Here is a 16,534-nt window from a genome sequence, read left to right as displayed (position 1 = left end):
CATTTATTGATGGACTTCAGGCGAGGACCTGCTTCTTTTGAGGGTCATTTTATGCATTTATACAGTAAGAGTAGAAATCTGTATTTTCAATATAATAAAACATCTCACACAGAACGAGACACTGGCAATATTAACTATATTGCTAGTGCATTACTTCTATGTAAATTCATAATTTGTTGGTTAACCATGATCTAGTGTCAAAATGCAGATATTGACAGTCAGATCAGCGCAGAAAAGCACCTTGATGAAATTGATTTATGAGTTAAATATAACTAGAAATATCACTTGCTGCTGCCATAAAACTCAAATAGTGATGTGCTTGTCTCGGGTGCTGGTTTTGGAGAATACAAGGGTGGTTTTGGTGGTTTTTGTGCGAATGTAATGCATGTAAGTGAGACCAAGCGTGGGCGTATCTTTTGAATATTCTAAATAGCTTGAAATAAGTGTGCAGATAAAAAATGTATCCATCAGTCATGATTAATGTATCGAAGTGCTATTCCTTAGTGAAAGAAAGTAACTATGACAAACGAACATTAATGTGATTTTCATCGAATATTTATTTTTCCAACAAATATTCTACAGTGTGGAAAAAAAAAGTGAAACTATGACTAAAACAGCAATTTGGATGCTCTGTATTTACATAACTGAGAAAATAGAAATGGTACGACCCAGGAGCAGAACATCCAACTTCTCCACTGGTAGTTTTTTAAAACTCAAAATGCTCTGATATACAATTATGTCTTTATAAGGTATATGAGGCATATATTTGTTGAAATATTACTTGAATGTGTGCAAGTTCTGCAGACGTAAAAAAACCCTAAACATATATTTTGATTTGGTATACACCCCTGCTGACACTAAAGTAAAAAGTCTTTTTTTTTTTTTTTTTGTTAAGAAAATTAAAAAGTTTCTCTCATGCAAGAGGAAGTGGGCGACAACATGGTCTCCTCACAGGTTTCCGTGATTCGTGCCACATTCAATGCATTTGAGAAATCTTTAACCAACCAACTTTTTTCAATGTTTCATCTGGGGTTTGCCTTTTATACATTTTCTTTTTTTTTTGCATTTTTCTCTTAAAAGATTGTGATGGTGATGACTCTCAGATTCTCTAAACTGCTCTTCTTCCTCTGCTCCCTATAAATATGGCGTTCCTCAGGGGTCCATTTTTGGGGCTTTTTATTTTCTTCATGAATTCCCCCCCTTCTTTTCCTTTTTTGGTGAAAAAATAAATAAAATAAAATTGACGCCATTGAACGTTTCTGCTATGCAGCTGACGTCCAAACTTATTTTCATCTCAGATCTGACAGCTTGAGCTTAATTAATATTCTTTTTGACTGTTTCAACCTCAGGAAATGCTGGTTGGCAAGAAACTTCCTTCACTTAATAACAATAAAATGTGATCACCACTGAAGCAACATGATTGTTTCCAAGAGTCCTCATTCGGTAAACTTGCACAAAAAAATTCACATACAGTAACTTATTTACAACCTGTGTGTGCTTAAATTGCGTGTTGTTTTTAAAACAAATGCATTATAGATACATTATACAAAATTATACACCAGGGAAAACCAAATAAAACATAAAGCCAGACCACGACTGTACTATTAATCAGAGGAAAAACTAAAATGATGAAATGCGACAGCAGCAAAAGTTAATAGTTCAATGTTGACTAGCCTAATGAGTCACAGTTCTAAACGCAATGGACGGAGTGCATTCAAAGGTCAGACAAACTTAACAGATCTCAGAGGAAAGCAAAGGATATGCCATTTCTTCTAAAGCAAAAAAAAAAAAAGGATGATACATCCGCATGTGTAGGAAGAAAAAGAGACGTTCATATGAGCGGTTCTAGCAAAGGTGAACAAACCAAGGGTGACTCTCAGCCGCAAACCCGGAGTTCTAGTAGACAGCAATTCACGCGTGGGCGGTGAGATACACGTAAAGCGTAAATTTGAAAGAAACGCCAGCGGGAAAGAAGAAAATAAGGTAAAGGAAGAAATCATCGATCCGTTCGCGATCCCGTCCTCCACCGCGCAAACACCTGAACTTGGCCACTGGCGGAACTAGGAAGAGAAGATCAGATAATTCATGTTTGAACCGCACAATCTAATTAGGCGGCGCTCAGAAGATAAGAAATCTGGATGCTAATATGGTTTCTGTCTCAGGGGAGAGCAGCTTCCTTTGGGAAGAAGTTGTCCCTGGAGGATAATGTGCAGCGTTACAGTATGTAGAGTATCTTTGTAGAGCATATCTAGCTCGCCCTGACGTTGTTTATCACGCTTTAGCCTTCACTTGTCCATGTTTAATTTTACAGTGAACCATAAACCTCCTCCCATGTGAAAGGGGTTCGCTGGAAGAGTAAATAAAAAGACAACTGAGGCCAAAGTCTACGGCTCTGCAGAGGGACTGGGTGGAAAAAAAAAAAATGAAAAAGGAAAAAGAATCCCCCCCCCCCCAAAAAAAAGTTTGTGATTTCTCTCTCACATTTTTATACAAATATTTTTATATATTAATATTTTAATATATAAAAATATAATATATTTAAAAAATATTATATTTGTTAATATATTAATTTTATACGATTCCATTCATTTCTGATCAGTCATTTTCAGCCGTTACAATCTTGCGTATTTTTTTGTGATGTGTCTGGCTTTCATTTTATTCATGGCAGTTTCTCATGACTGGAAAAAAAAATAAATAAAAAATCCAGCGAAGGAAAGAGCAAAGAATATCAAATTAGGTTAATCATCTGTAGATGACAAGAAAATAAAATAAAATTTCGCTAGATAAGGATCCATGTCAGAGGCATATAAAAAAAAATTAAAAAAAAATTCAACTTTCACCATCTTCAATATAAATGAAAAATCCACTTTACATTTATCTAATACTGACGTCTCGTTCGGGCTGAACAGTCTGCAAATTTGCGGTTCGCTATCTTGTACGAACAGTTGACCCGTCTTTTTTTAGCCAACCGTCTCCTAAAACTTACACTGTGTTTATAACAAGGATAAAGACTCAAACAGTTTGGAGAGAACGGATCAAACTGCAGGGTTTTTTTTTTTCCTGTCACATGATTTCTTCCACATCCTGTCTCCTGGTCCTCCTGAGCCTATTTGATCAGATGGGAAAAGTCAATTTTTATTATCTAAATGGGTATTATTTGTGAAAATGTCCTTTTTGAAGCTATTCAGGTCGTCGTAAATGAATTTTGTTTGAATAAACCCTCACATGATTTAGCTTTTTTTCTCTAATCCTCTTGCTCCAAGCATTTTGGAGCCAGGTTCGAGGGATTATAAAGCTTTTCAAATTAAAGTTTCAACAGATACTCAACTTCAATGCATGTTTCCAGCCTTTTTTTTTTTTTGTTTTTTTTACATGTTTTTTTACATGTAACTGCGTGGAGTTTGCAGGGGTTCTCCGGTTTCCTCCCACAGTCCAAAAACATGCAGCAGAGTGGAATCAGCAGTAAAATATGGATGGATGGATGGATTTTAAATTATGATTTATTGATCACATTTTATTGATATTTCTTGTCCAAGCAGGATGTGTCACTTTGACTATTGGAATGGAATTGGTTTATCTACAGGAAAACACAGGAAATAAAGATCTCTCTCTCTCTGACAGATAAAGATATGAAAAAATTGAATAACATTGTTGAGGCAACTTAGCCCCTTTAAGGCCTCATCATTTTAAAACCAAAATGACTTTTGAGCACCCGTGCAACCCGTTTATAAGAGAAAATTCACATAACAGTAAAACAAGTCTGGTTTTAGTCTTTTCTTCGTCTTTTTTTACCACATTTACAGCACATGGAAATGTAGTATCAATGATACTACATGGATGCAAAGTGGATTTTCTTTCTTTTCAAAGACCAGATGAATTTCACCAAGCCATCAAAATGCCGCTAGCGTTCAACCAAACACATAAAAAATTCATACATTCCAGATGACGTACTGAAAACCCTTCGATAACAGCAAAAGAGACACACAGTCCTCAAAATGTAGAGTGATAAACAGCAGCTATAAGAGAAAGGAGTAGAAACGAGAGGTTGCGCCCACAGCGTGAAGAGTATAAACACACTACGCAAAGAAACAGAATTGAAAAAGTGGCTCAGTTTGTGCAAAACACCGCTCGCAAAAGTAATGTTTTTTGACAGTGCGGCAAATGTTGCGGTGAAGTCAGCAACGGCCTTTTGAGAGCGGAGGGAGCGACTCTTCCGAAGGTAAAGGGAACGGGGGGGGTTCCTGGTGGTACAAAAAGGAGAAAAAAAAAAAAAAAGCAAAACAGGAGGCGATGGGAACAAAATCCTCCTGGCGTGTTTGCCAGGTGAGAGCATCAGATAAGAAACTACTTATTGTACCTGACACCTGCTCCGCTGGAGTAAATTGGTTCGATGAAAGTGTGAACACGGTTGGTAATCCACCTGACCGCGCGCTGACCTTCATCCCTCTTCGGCAAAGGCGTCAAACTCAGGCCCGCGGGCCAAATTTGGCCCGCACTGTAATTATATTTGGCCCGCAAAGCCATAGCATATGACTACTGCCAGGACAGTCTACAGTGCATGTATCGCCGATTCTACAAATCCCAGAATTTTCTGCTGGTGTTTTGGGACCCGTAAACGCTAATGCTAATACTGGCACCTGCAGCTTGGGCAGAAAACAGGATTTTGCATGTGCGCAATACTAAGTTATATTGTAAAGTATTAAGCTATGCCTGTTCCTTATTTAGTTTTTGAGCTAAACTTGTTTGAGTCCATATGAAAAGGTTCATTGTTATACATGGAGGAAGAATTTTTTCAATTTTGGTATTTGAGTTTGACCACCCCTGCTCTTAGGTTTCGCCCAGAGTTAAGCGTTTGCACCCTCTGGGATGGATCCACTTCCTTCTCTCCCGATGCTACCTGTCTCTCTTTGCACCGTCCATCCACGGGAGGCCAAGCAGCTCTCTCTCATTTCTGCTTTCACAGAGGGGAAGACGACTAAGACTTAGCGGCAAATGCATTCAAACACATTGAAAGGCGGGTTCACCCTGCACTTAGTGCTCGCCGAGGCGTCGTAATGGATTTTATTATTTGACCGCCATTGGGGATTAATGGCTCGTGCCGTGTTTTGTAATTCTTATCAAGCGACCGAATGTATCTACCTGTCGACATGTGAAAAAAGAGACCGTTTATGCGGCTTCGCGGAGATCTCGCCCAACGGCCCCGACTGATCGCGGCGCTCGGACAGCGGCGTCAGCTGACTGGCGTGTTGCCGCCGCCGGTCCCACAGGTGCAGACCTACATACGGCTGCAGATGTGTTAGAATCGCAAAGCGGGAAGAGAGACCGAGACAAAGAGCGGCTGTTTGAGGGACGGACAGAAACCAATCCAATAAAAACACACATGCATCTACACACACCCACACACACACACACACTCACACACACCAGCAAGAGACAATAAAACTCAAGGGGGGAGAAACTCATCGTGCATAAATACCAAGCTTAAATGCTGCAGTTTTGAGAGGCTGATATTTAACATTACGGACTATAAAATTATGACATAGAAGTAAAAAAGGAGAAGTTGGTCTTGTGATGCACGTATCCATGACCACCATCAGTGTCACTTCAATGAAATTCCACGTACATTTCCTCCCAAACATCAAACCGAAACCACGTCCGTCGTGCAAAAGGCCCGAAAATTTAGTAAAATTTTTATTACCTGTAGATTTGATAATAACAGCGAGACAATTCGCCTCTGGATGCGTTAAACGTATCGGCAGGAGTTAGCTGATTGCACCGCATCAGCCGAACCCATGGGGTTTCAGGGCAGAGAATTTTCTTTTTTTTTTGTTTTCTGTTCTTGCAACTGGCGATATTATTTTAAGTTTTTAAATCAATCAAAATGAGTAACAGATATTGCTAAACAACGGAAACCGAGGCCGCCGGAGATCCAGGGTGTAATGATGAAATACTTTTATAGGATTTTGTGAAACTGATTATTTGTTAAAGTTTGGACATTAAACAATGACACACAATTACACGAGAAAATGATGGACATTGAGGTTAAAGAAAAAAAAAAAAAGGATTTGTCAGTCAAGAAAACAAAGTTCTACTTTATTTACAGGACATTTTCTGGAAGTTGGTGGACTTTCCGACGTATTTCAATGATGGTTACAATTTCGAAAAACAAGAGGATTGACGCAACTCTAAAAGATGACATGATATGAGACAATAGGGTATGATAGGATTTAAAAAAATAAACAAAAAGTGATATATCAATGTGCTCGAGTGTGTTACAAGGCATAATCAGCGGATCGTACTAGCCGTAAAACATATTTTGTAAATATAATAATCCATACAAGTACCATATCACATCATAATAAGGACTGTTATGTTTTCGCCCGATGCAAGTATTACTTACAAGCCTTTTTTATTTGCCACTAAACATATCAAACTTGCAGCTTCTGAGCTGGACATTTAAACCGCTTGAAGCCGTTGCCTAGCGAGTCATGCATCACGCAGCTGTCGAATATCAAAAACACATGTTTAGATTCTGCAGAGACTTCTCCTGTCAACACTTTCCAATAATCTTTGGATAAAGGAGGAAACTGTCTTCAACGACACCTCGGTTTCTCTGGTTTCTGTAGGAAAGCGTAGACATCTGAACGTTGGACAAAAGCCCGTCTGTCTTACTTCTTCATGTCCTAGTTGACATTTTTGTTCTTACACAAGCTGTACATTGTGAACTCTGAGACACCCTTGGAAAAAAAAACACTAAGAAACAATCCTTTACTGTGTATCAGCTCACGTATCCACGGGTTTATTGAGAAGGTCAGCAACCGACCTTATAGCATATTTAGTGACATCATAATATTAAGATAAGAACAACTTTATTTATCCCGAAGGAAATTGTTGTGCCAGAGTTTCAAGCGAAACATAACAATAATAGATAATAGTAGGAAGGAGGGAGAATAGGAAATACAATAAAATATAAAGTGTCAAAGTTAAGGCTATCAAGTGTTTTAAGGTCTTAAAAAGTACAAACATTTGAATATTCCCTACAAATGCGGCGGAGGTTTGTTGTGGAGACACATTGTTTCGCGAAGTTAAAACGGACAATCCGAACGATCCGGATTCAAATAATTCTACAATTTTTCTGACTGTAGTCTTGATCGACATCCAAGTCTGGATTCAGACTTATAAACAAATGAATATGTATTTATTGTTGAGTTTTTTTATGGAAATTCCAACCTCTGTCTTAAAGTTAAGTGCAGAATAATATTGTTATGAGTATTTTTAGGTTGTGTGACAGAAAGAAGTAGAAACCGCTCGCCCTTTGGCCTCGGTCGAGGTGACGGACGCGACCGATTCTTGTGAATTCTCGGGCGACGACTTTGGAGTCTGGGATATTTTCTAGCGATAACTCACATTTTTCTTTTCCAGAAGTCACACACCACTAAAACCTGTGCATCACAACTTCTTCACAACACAATTCTGCCTGCAAAGTAGGAAATAACTTCATGTGCTCAAGCTGCTTCAGGCCGTTTTGCCAAGTAATAAAAAAAAAAAATTCTAGATGAACAAAAAAAATGCTGAATCTAAAAATCACTGAGACGGTTCTCACATCTTGATAATTTAACATAAGAGCGGTGTAAAACATTGATAAACATGCATAGGAGAGGATCGATCAATGAATAATGCAAACGTGACAGTGACGCAAAAATGAATTTTAAGTGTAATGACCTCATCAGAAGCGTTACAATGAAAATAAATCAGATTTGCAGGACAAACTATGATGGAATATGTTTGTTTCAGGTAAAAATAAGCAATTTTGCATTTTTCCAAATGAGACAAAAAGTTCAGTTAGATTATGCGACGAAATTTCGGTTTATGACCTTCGACGTGAACCAGCCAAGAGGGGGCGGCGCTGATCATTTGGATACAGACGCTGGTTTTTACTGTATTAGTACCATTCATTTCTATTTTAACCTGCAGGTTTGATTAAGTGAATAAAAACGATATGAGTTTCGACCCTGACTGGATTTATGTCTCCAGTCAGAGGTCGGGTGTGTATTACCCGCTTGGTCGTTATTCAGCGTCACCCGAGTAGTAAACACATCAACTATTTTGCTGGTGTAATTTAAACCCCATCTGCAGCCACGACCTTGTGTTTTCATGAGCGGTTTATGTTCCCACATGATGAGCAATTCATCCCGCATTTTAAATCTGCCCTGGAAACAGGAAAAAAAAAAGTTTCTGAGTCTGATAGAGTTCTTTTATGCTTACTTGATCTATATTTTCAGTCTTTTTTCTGCCACTGAAGCAAACTATTACCAGGCTAAATGGTTTTTCAGTTCTGGTTATATGACTCTGTGTGACTCTGATAGGAAAATAAAATTCATTAAGATTATTCTTAGAAATACCTTCGAGATAAATACCGTGTCAATTGTTGTAAGGTGACTATCAAAACATATATTTTATCTTGAAAAATACCATGCCTGAATAATACTGAATAATTGAGTTTTTCCTGGGAGTAGGAGATAAGAGTAGTTTAATTCAATGGTCACTTTAATATTTGTGGGAGAATATTTAAGTACATCATCTAAATTCATGATTTATTCATTTATTTAAGATCCATGCTGCCTGTCCTGCACTCCGCTGCCATTGGACGAGAGGCCAAGTTGACTGATCAATAAATGTATATTTAAACCGTTCTTCATTTGAATGAATGTCATTTCATTTCATTTGAATGTTTGCACAGAACATTTTGAAAAAATACACATTAGTGCATTTTTCATACGAATACTTGCTTTCTTTCTGATTTTAGGTAAAATTTCAATATACTTAGGGACACATATTCTCGTCTTATGTTTTTTTTTCTCAATTCTCTATATTACTTTAAATAATACCAGTAAGGTCTTGCAGATTTTTTTTTTTATCGGTAATTTCTTGATTTTTTTTTTTTTTTTGGATCATCATGAGATGAGTTCTTGGAGCTTATTTGATGAATTTTGCTGATTCTAAAAAGGCGAAAAATGATCTTTTTACTCGTGGAAAATCTCAGTTCTGATGAATTCAAGATCCATATTTGTGTGTTAAACCTGATATCATAATTCAAATTTATAACACTTCATTAGAAACATATTTAATTAGATAGATCCAATAGATCAATACGTTCCAGCTCTATTAAGAGAAAATGCTAAGTTCATAAAATTCATTTTATGAATTGCATTAATGAATGAGCTTTTAATTTGTCACCTTCCTGCATTATTTTTAAAAAAGAATTAGACTCTGACAGCGTGTTCTTTCCTTTAGCCTCCTTGACGACACCTACAAGACTTAAAGAAAAAAAAAAACAACAAACAGTACAAACACCAAAACCGTGATTCAGTTTCCCCGTGACAACCCACATTTCCTATCTTGTGTCGGAGAATCCGTGCGGTGAGACGTTGTTTCAAAAGGTGAACCCTGATTAATACGTAAATTTAAACCAGCATTCCATTAATGACGAGACATGAAAAAAAAAAAAAAAAATCATAAAATTACCAAAAAAAAAAAAAAAAAACACAAAAAAATTAGAAATAATACATACGATAATTAAGATGTTGTTTACATATTTTTGATCATTTGTATGCAATGTTTTAATGACAGCGGGGGTCACATTTGTTTTTGGGCCAGGAGTTTTAAAAGTGTGAGAGGAATGGATTCGTTGAAGGCACTTGAAAATCTTAAAAAAAAAAAAAAAAAAACAACCTCATCTTGTTTTTGTTTGAAAATATGACAGAAATGACAGCTGATGCGTTAAGACGAGAGTTGGCGCTTCGGCTCGGCCACAGTTGGACGATCGGCTGTTCGGAACAGAGCCCATCGTCACGACGATGACACAACTAATCTGCGATCCGTGGAATATCATCGCAACCGGGATCATTTCAGCTCCGGTATTTATATTATTTTGTTTAAACCTGAATTTCGATTCGCCGGCGACTGGAATCGATCCAATAATGAGATTGAAATGTACGGCAGGCGAATGTGAAACAGCTGCAACGTAATCCTGTGGCACAACTGTCCTCTCTAAGTGTTTGCCACCGACACTTTCACATTCTTATTATCATTTCATGACCGTTCCGTAACATTGGTGGGCGTTTTAACGTTGCAAAAGATGAACATTTCTTTCGGCATTTGCGGATTCTAATAAAGCACTTCTGTACAATTGGGGGTTCTGCGTTTCCTTAGTTACATTTTACTTTACAATTCCATTGCATGCTATTGCAAGAGACAACATCCCACTTTGTGTTTGTCCAACAGCTATAATTTCAAATTAGTTACAACTCATCTTTCAGTTCATTTTTTAATGAACTGAAAGATGGAGGGTTTCTTCATGGTTCGAAAGAGTTCCGTTTCTGAATATATATAATTTATTTAAAGCGTCTCTGGGATCGGCTGGAAAATGCATCACATGCAAAGGTGGAAAAGGGATGTTTTTTTTTCTGATTTTTTCTTTTTTTTGAGATACACTACAAGGTTCCTACAGAACTGATATGATGCAGTTGTAGATGTAACTACCAGCAGGACATTAAATTAACTTTAAGCTTTAACACATACAGCAGTAAAAGGAAAAATTATTCTAAAAACATCCAACTGAGTAGTAAAACATTCGCTGCTCGTACACTGCTTCTGCTTTTCATATTACATGTACATTTTACTTATACTGTAAACATACACTTATCCTAGGTCTTATATGAAGGATGTTTCATTTTAGAGGAGCATTTTCAATTTTTTTTCTCCCTTAATATCGTAATATGTTGTCCATTGATAACTTTCAGTGCAGCAAAGGAGTAGATCACTGGTTTACGCTGAACATTATAGCTATCTTCCAATGCAAAATATAACTGTTTACATTAATTTACAGATTGTAGTCTTGCAAAAGTCCTGTTTCGTTTTGACAAACGACTATATGTTTTTTTTTCTTTTTTTTTTTCTTTTTTTCTCCAAAATAGTGGGAACTTTTAAAAATAAGCATGAACTCAAAAACTTGATTTGCGAAAGAAAATGTTGACTAGCAAATTCTCACCTATTCTAACTTTATGAATTTGTGGTTATTAAAATCTTAAAACCGTAAAAAAAAAAACCTCACTTTAAATTGTAATAATTCAAACTGTAATAATTTATCTGTATACATGTTCATAACTGTGCAATATTTCATAACAGCTACAGTTACAATATTTTTATACTCTTGTGCACTCCTTATCTTTCACTTGTTACTTAAGACACTTTATAGTTTTCACTTGTTACTTAAGACCCTTTTTCTCTTATTTTTCACCGTTTATACAATTTTTCTACTATTATTTATTATTGTTATATTTTTCTTGTAACTCTGGCACAACAATTTCCTTCGGGATAAATAAAGTTATTCTTATTCTTAAAGAGCATGGACTGCAGGATAAGTTTAAACCACGCTGGCACTTTTTAGCACAAGCCAAGAAGTATAATACTCGGTGCAATACTCTTAAGAACGGCCAAAAAAAAAACTGTTTTGTGCCCTGACAGCAGAGGGGAAATGTTTTGATAGGGAACCTCCTTATCGCTGCACACCTGGGAGTTTCCAGCGTGGGCAGAACACTGACTCAATAGAAGCTCTTTCAGAGGAAAAACCATGAGGATTTCTTCCACGCCAGTGAAACAAACAAGGGGGGTAAAGAGTCCTTGACACAAACAAAAGCGAGAAAAAGCATCTAAAACTGCTTTAAACCAGTTGCTGGTCATCTAATGAACTTCTGTGCAGATGTGCTCTTGCACGGCGCAGCAGAAGTTGCGTCTGAAAGCAGATATCGGCTCCATTCTCAAGAAAGGAAGTGAAACAGACTAATGGTGAGTAACACGCCGCCCACGCGAAGCTTCTCTGCTCAGAGGTTTTAACATAACATCGCAACCTGAAAACCGGATGGCTCGACAAAACAGACAACGCCGAGACATCCCAGACAAAACTTTTGATTGAAAACTTGATTTCTGCGCTTTTCGCTTTGTTTTTCCAAACCAAAGTGCATGACGGACAAATGAAAATGGAACCCGTGCGTCGTATTTTGGTCCCGTTCCTGGAAGTTGAGACTGCTAACGCGGTAAACTCTGCACCCTAGGAGACGCCGAGGTCTGGAGGTTGCATCATCTCACTGAGAAAACCAAAATACAGCGGGGCGACAAATACGTACGCATTTGTCTGACTTTATGTCGAACGTGCAGGTTCCAAAAAAATTTAAAAAAAACCTATGAAATACCTGAAATAATAAATGAAATGAATAATAAATAATAGATAAAATAATAATAAAAGAACATGTGATGATAGTAAAAGCCATCGGCTATTCAACTATACTGTACATGTGGAAAAATTCCTTATAGGGATTTTAAATCTTTTTCTTACAGACTATGAATTTGACGGATTACCAGCAACAGCTGATTTAATCTAGAATAAAATTCAAATAAAAAATTAACAATTAGTTAATCAAACATTTATAAAAAAAAAAAAAAAAAAAACCTACAATGCAACGACAATGCAAAAAATAATATCTAATGATTATTAAGGCAGTTTAATCAAAATCTTTTGCCAATGTTCTTGCATTAATTAGCGATTGGTAATTATTTATAAATCTACACTGTTTACAGAAAGAAATCGAACAAAGTTATGAATTGTTGTAAAAGCAACGTCGAAACCAACGATGCAAGTCAAGAGAATGTTATTTGCCTGAAATAGCTTTTATACACACGTTTTTTTCAGTATTTTTTTGATTAAAAACAAAATGATTTGTTTTCAGAATTACGTAACCATCCCTTAGGGCAAAGCCAGGTTTCGGGTTTATACGACCAGTAAACATTGAAATGAAAATAAAGCTTTATCGGAAATTCAACGAGGCAGATCCTCCCTTTCGCTTTCTCCTGGGAATTCGAGAATCCAAATCTATCACATCCGTTTCCCCGCGCTGACGAAATCTCTTTAAATCAGGACTGTCATCATTTTATGCGACCTTCATCGGAGCTTATACGTCGGTAGCGTCCTTTTCAGAAACAAATACCATTAAGAAAAAGAAATATCCGGATCTGACCCGTGTCTTGCAGACCGTTAGACATCATATCAAAATATCTCATATGAAAAGAATCCACTCCACATCACAGCTAGATGCTAATTTGATTATATGGAAATATATTGATGTCTCCTACTTATCAGATCTAACGCTGCCCATCTGTGACTCATCTGAGAAGTTCCCACTCCATCTATTGGCTCTTCTTCTGCACCATCATTATCACCACCCCAGGGATTATGCGCCTCCTGTCTTCAGAGTATGTAAACAGTGCTGCAGGATGGGGTCTAATCACCAAACCCTTCCTGTCTTAGCAACACACACACACACACACACACACACACATGCGCGCGCGTGCATGAAACAAGGGCAGCTGTGGCCTGAAGGTTAGATGAGTGGGCTCTATTCAATCCCTTAGTCTGGCAAGCGACATACATGAGGGAGAAGTCGAGGAGCAGCCCTTCCCTTCCCCTCATCCTGCATTCACAGCTGAAGTGCCCTTGAGCTAACCGCCAACTGGCAACTGAGTGTGTATTCTGTGTGCGTGTGTGTGTGTGTGTGTGTTCTTACAAGTCTGTTAAATTGCTGTGATAAATTCTGCCTGAAGGAAATGAAGAGCATGAAGGATAAATTTGTTGGATAAATAAATATGAATTCTCACTCCTACTCGGTCTTGACTTTTTTTTTTTTTTTTCTTGAATAAATGTTGTTTGTAGCGTACAGAAGATAAAGATGGGACTGGACGAGAGCAGGGGTCGGCAACGTTTACAGCGCAGAACCGTTTTCCCGCGGTAAAGAAAACACCGGGAGCCACAGGACGCTTTTGAAATTTAAAATGAATTAACACGGCAAATTATTATTTTTTTTTTTTTTGCCTTTATGCTATGTATAAACAAAATATATGCTGCATTTTTTTGAGCTCAATCAACAACTGAAGAGACGACAAAATGACATTTCTTCATGGAACAAAACATTTTGAACTTGGAAAAAAAAAAAGACGTTGGGTTGAAAGTTACTTTTAAGCAAAATACCCAATATCTATTTGAGCACTTCTTGTAGTTATGGAAAGAAAAAAAAATATTTGCACATGTTTTATTTAGACGTTATAAGATCGCCATCATCTTCAAATTTAAAATTACATTTTCAAAATGAACTAAATAAAATACATTTTAATTATATACTTTCAAAAGCCGACGGGAGCTACGGGTTGCCGTCTTGTGCTCTGAACAGTCAGGTTTTTCATAACAACTCAAGAAAGTTGAAAATTTTAAAAATACAAGCGAAAAAAATGACGTAAAATATCCCTCTGTTTCTTCGCGGTTATAGTTAAGAGTCAAGAAAATGTGGATTTTCATCCATTTTGGTCATGAATCTGTTGCCATGTTAAGCTGATTGTGGCTCATGCTGTTCTCTTACTTTGTCTTGAATGTATATTTGATTTTACAAAATTTTAATTATCTCACAAAAAGCTTTTAATACCAAACAGAGAACACAGAGGTCAACTTGTCAGAATGTCATTACTTCTTTTAACTGTTTGTAATATTGTTCTGCCTGTAACTTCTTGCTGCCTCTTGGCCAGGACTCCCTTGTAAAAGAGGTTTTTAATCTCAATGGGACTTTTTTTTCCTGGTTAAATAAAGGTTAAATAAATAAAAAAACAATTAAAAAAATTTTTTTTTTTTGAAAGCATCTTGTAATTTTAAGAATGTGCCAAGTTTTTTTTTTTTTTTTTTAATTTGCTTTAATAGTTTCATTATTTGGCAGATGCATTCTGAGGGGGGGGGGTCTCACTACCATATTCAAATCAGATTTTTTTAAAATTTGGTCATACATTTTAAACAGCCGTATTTATAAACTATACATAATTTTTGTGAGGCGGCGAGTCCTGATAGATAAATCTCTAGGAGTCAGCAGAACAGAAGCCGGGCTTGTGTGATAGTAAAAACACAGCGGGGCTGCATGACAACGCACGGCGCAGTTTTGCCGTCTGATGTGAAATCGCTCGGGGATTTCAAGGCTGCGCTCGACATGGTGTAACAATACAATATTTAAGAACGTAACAAGAGTAATAAGCTAATCAACAGACAGTCGTTCTAGTTCGAGCACTTAACAGAAAACAGAACAGACCAGTTTCCCTGACAAAAAAATGGGAGCCGTCTGTCTGACGACTGGTCATCCTTCATTTGTTTCGCAAACTTACATAACACATGTCTGACCAGGCTGTTACTGCCAACTGCAGTGATGCTGCCAAAAAGCTCAAACTAACCGTCTCTATCTTTGGCCTCCTCTCGGGAAGGACGCCTCGGGCGGTCTGATCTGCCTCGCTGCCTCGTCAGGTTGCTCGAGAATTATTCTAAGACCGCGGACGCTTCGCCGCCCGAGATCCCGCGACGCAACTCTTGGGATCAAAATCGCGACGTAAAATCTCCTCTATCGCCGTGGGCGGAATTTTCAAGAGGAAGAAGTTTGGGTTAGCGTGGAGGACGCTCTGGAAAACTATCAGAAGATTCAGGAAAGGGAAACAGGGCTTGGATCAAGATGTTTGAAGTGCAGGAGGAGACCCGCTGACCTCTGCAAGGGACATTGTTAATCAGCGAAAAGAGCACTTTTGACGTCTCCTAAACCCAACTGACAAGCCTTCATCATATCCATTGTTGTGACTTAGGTAACAAAAAGCGCCTGCAGAAGGTCAGGTGTAAATGAGGTTCATCCACTGATGCTAAAGGCGAGCGCGGTCTTAGACTACAGGACTACAGATGGAAATTAGCTATGAGCTATAATCTGGTACAAACATCTCTGCCTCTGTGCTTCATGTATTTGTACACTGTCCTAATAAACTTCTAAACAAACAAACAAACAGATGACATTCACCAGGACCCGGATGACCGAGAACCTCCTCAGACTCCGATATTGGAGGTTACCGACCCTGCAAAGGGATCTGCGGACCAGGATGCCATTCCCCATTTTTAAGGAAGGGTGCTGGAGGATGGCCTCCAGCTACGGAGGGTTTACGGCGCTCGGTCTCCTTGGGCAAGTTTACACTGCGTTACTGCAAAGCAGAATTAGAAAGATGGTCGGAGACAGAATGCAGACTCAGGTGTCGGAACAGTGGACCCTCTCTTTTCTCTCATTGGGATCCCGGAGGGTTTCTGGAAGTGGTTGCTACTGGAGTATGAGGTCATTATTATGTGACATCCAGTCGCTTTAGGAGTGTGTGGGAGTTGCGTCGCCATTATCGGCAAAGTGCCAAGCGCATTAGAATTGGATAGAGGGCACTGCCAGGGCGGCCCTTCGCAGTCATACTGTTTGTGATCCATGCAAACAGGATTCCAAGTCAGAATGTGAGGAAGCTGGAGTGACAGTCAGCACCTCCAGGTCAAAGGTCATTGATCTATCCAGGAAATTCATCTATTTTCCCATTTCGGTTAGAAGCCTCCAATGAAAGAGTTCATATACAGTTCATAGATAAATTATTCAAAACCCAA

At 37.9% G+C, this 16,534-nt stretch overlaps 1 protein-coding gene and 1 long non-coding RNA gene across 3 annotated transcripts in view; one reads left to right on the top strand and one right to left on the bottom strand.

Annotated features, from left to right (window-relative positions):
• Positions 1 to 16,534, bottom strand: part of ubash3bb (ubiquitin associated and SH3 domain containing Bb) — a 56,318-nt gene that overhangs the window by 17,035 nt on the left and 22,749 nt on the right. The gene's annotated exons all lie outside the window — the stretch shown is intronic.
• On the top strand, positions 6,948 to 14,660 carry LOC147235242 (uncharacterized). Its single transcript, XR_015109176.1, has 3 exons — positions 6,948 to 11,847; positions 13,196 to 13,308; positions 13,766 to 14,660. It is a non-coding gene; the product is annotated as an uncharacterized LOC147235242 (long non-coding RNA).

The sequence above is a fragment of the Fistularia commersonii genome, chromosome 3, assembly GCF_037954325.1.
Source record: "Fistularia commersonii isolate RoL2024-O1a breed Wild chromosome 3, RoL_Fcom_v1.0, whole genome shotgun sequence".
NCBI lineage: Eukaryota > Metazoa > Chordata > Actinopteri > Syngnathiformes > Fistulariidae > Fistularia > Fistularia commersonii.
Note: the sequence above shows the minus strand (reverse complement) of the source record. Positions and strands in the feature narration are given on the sequence as shown.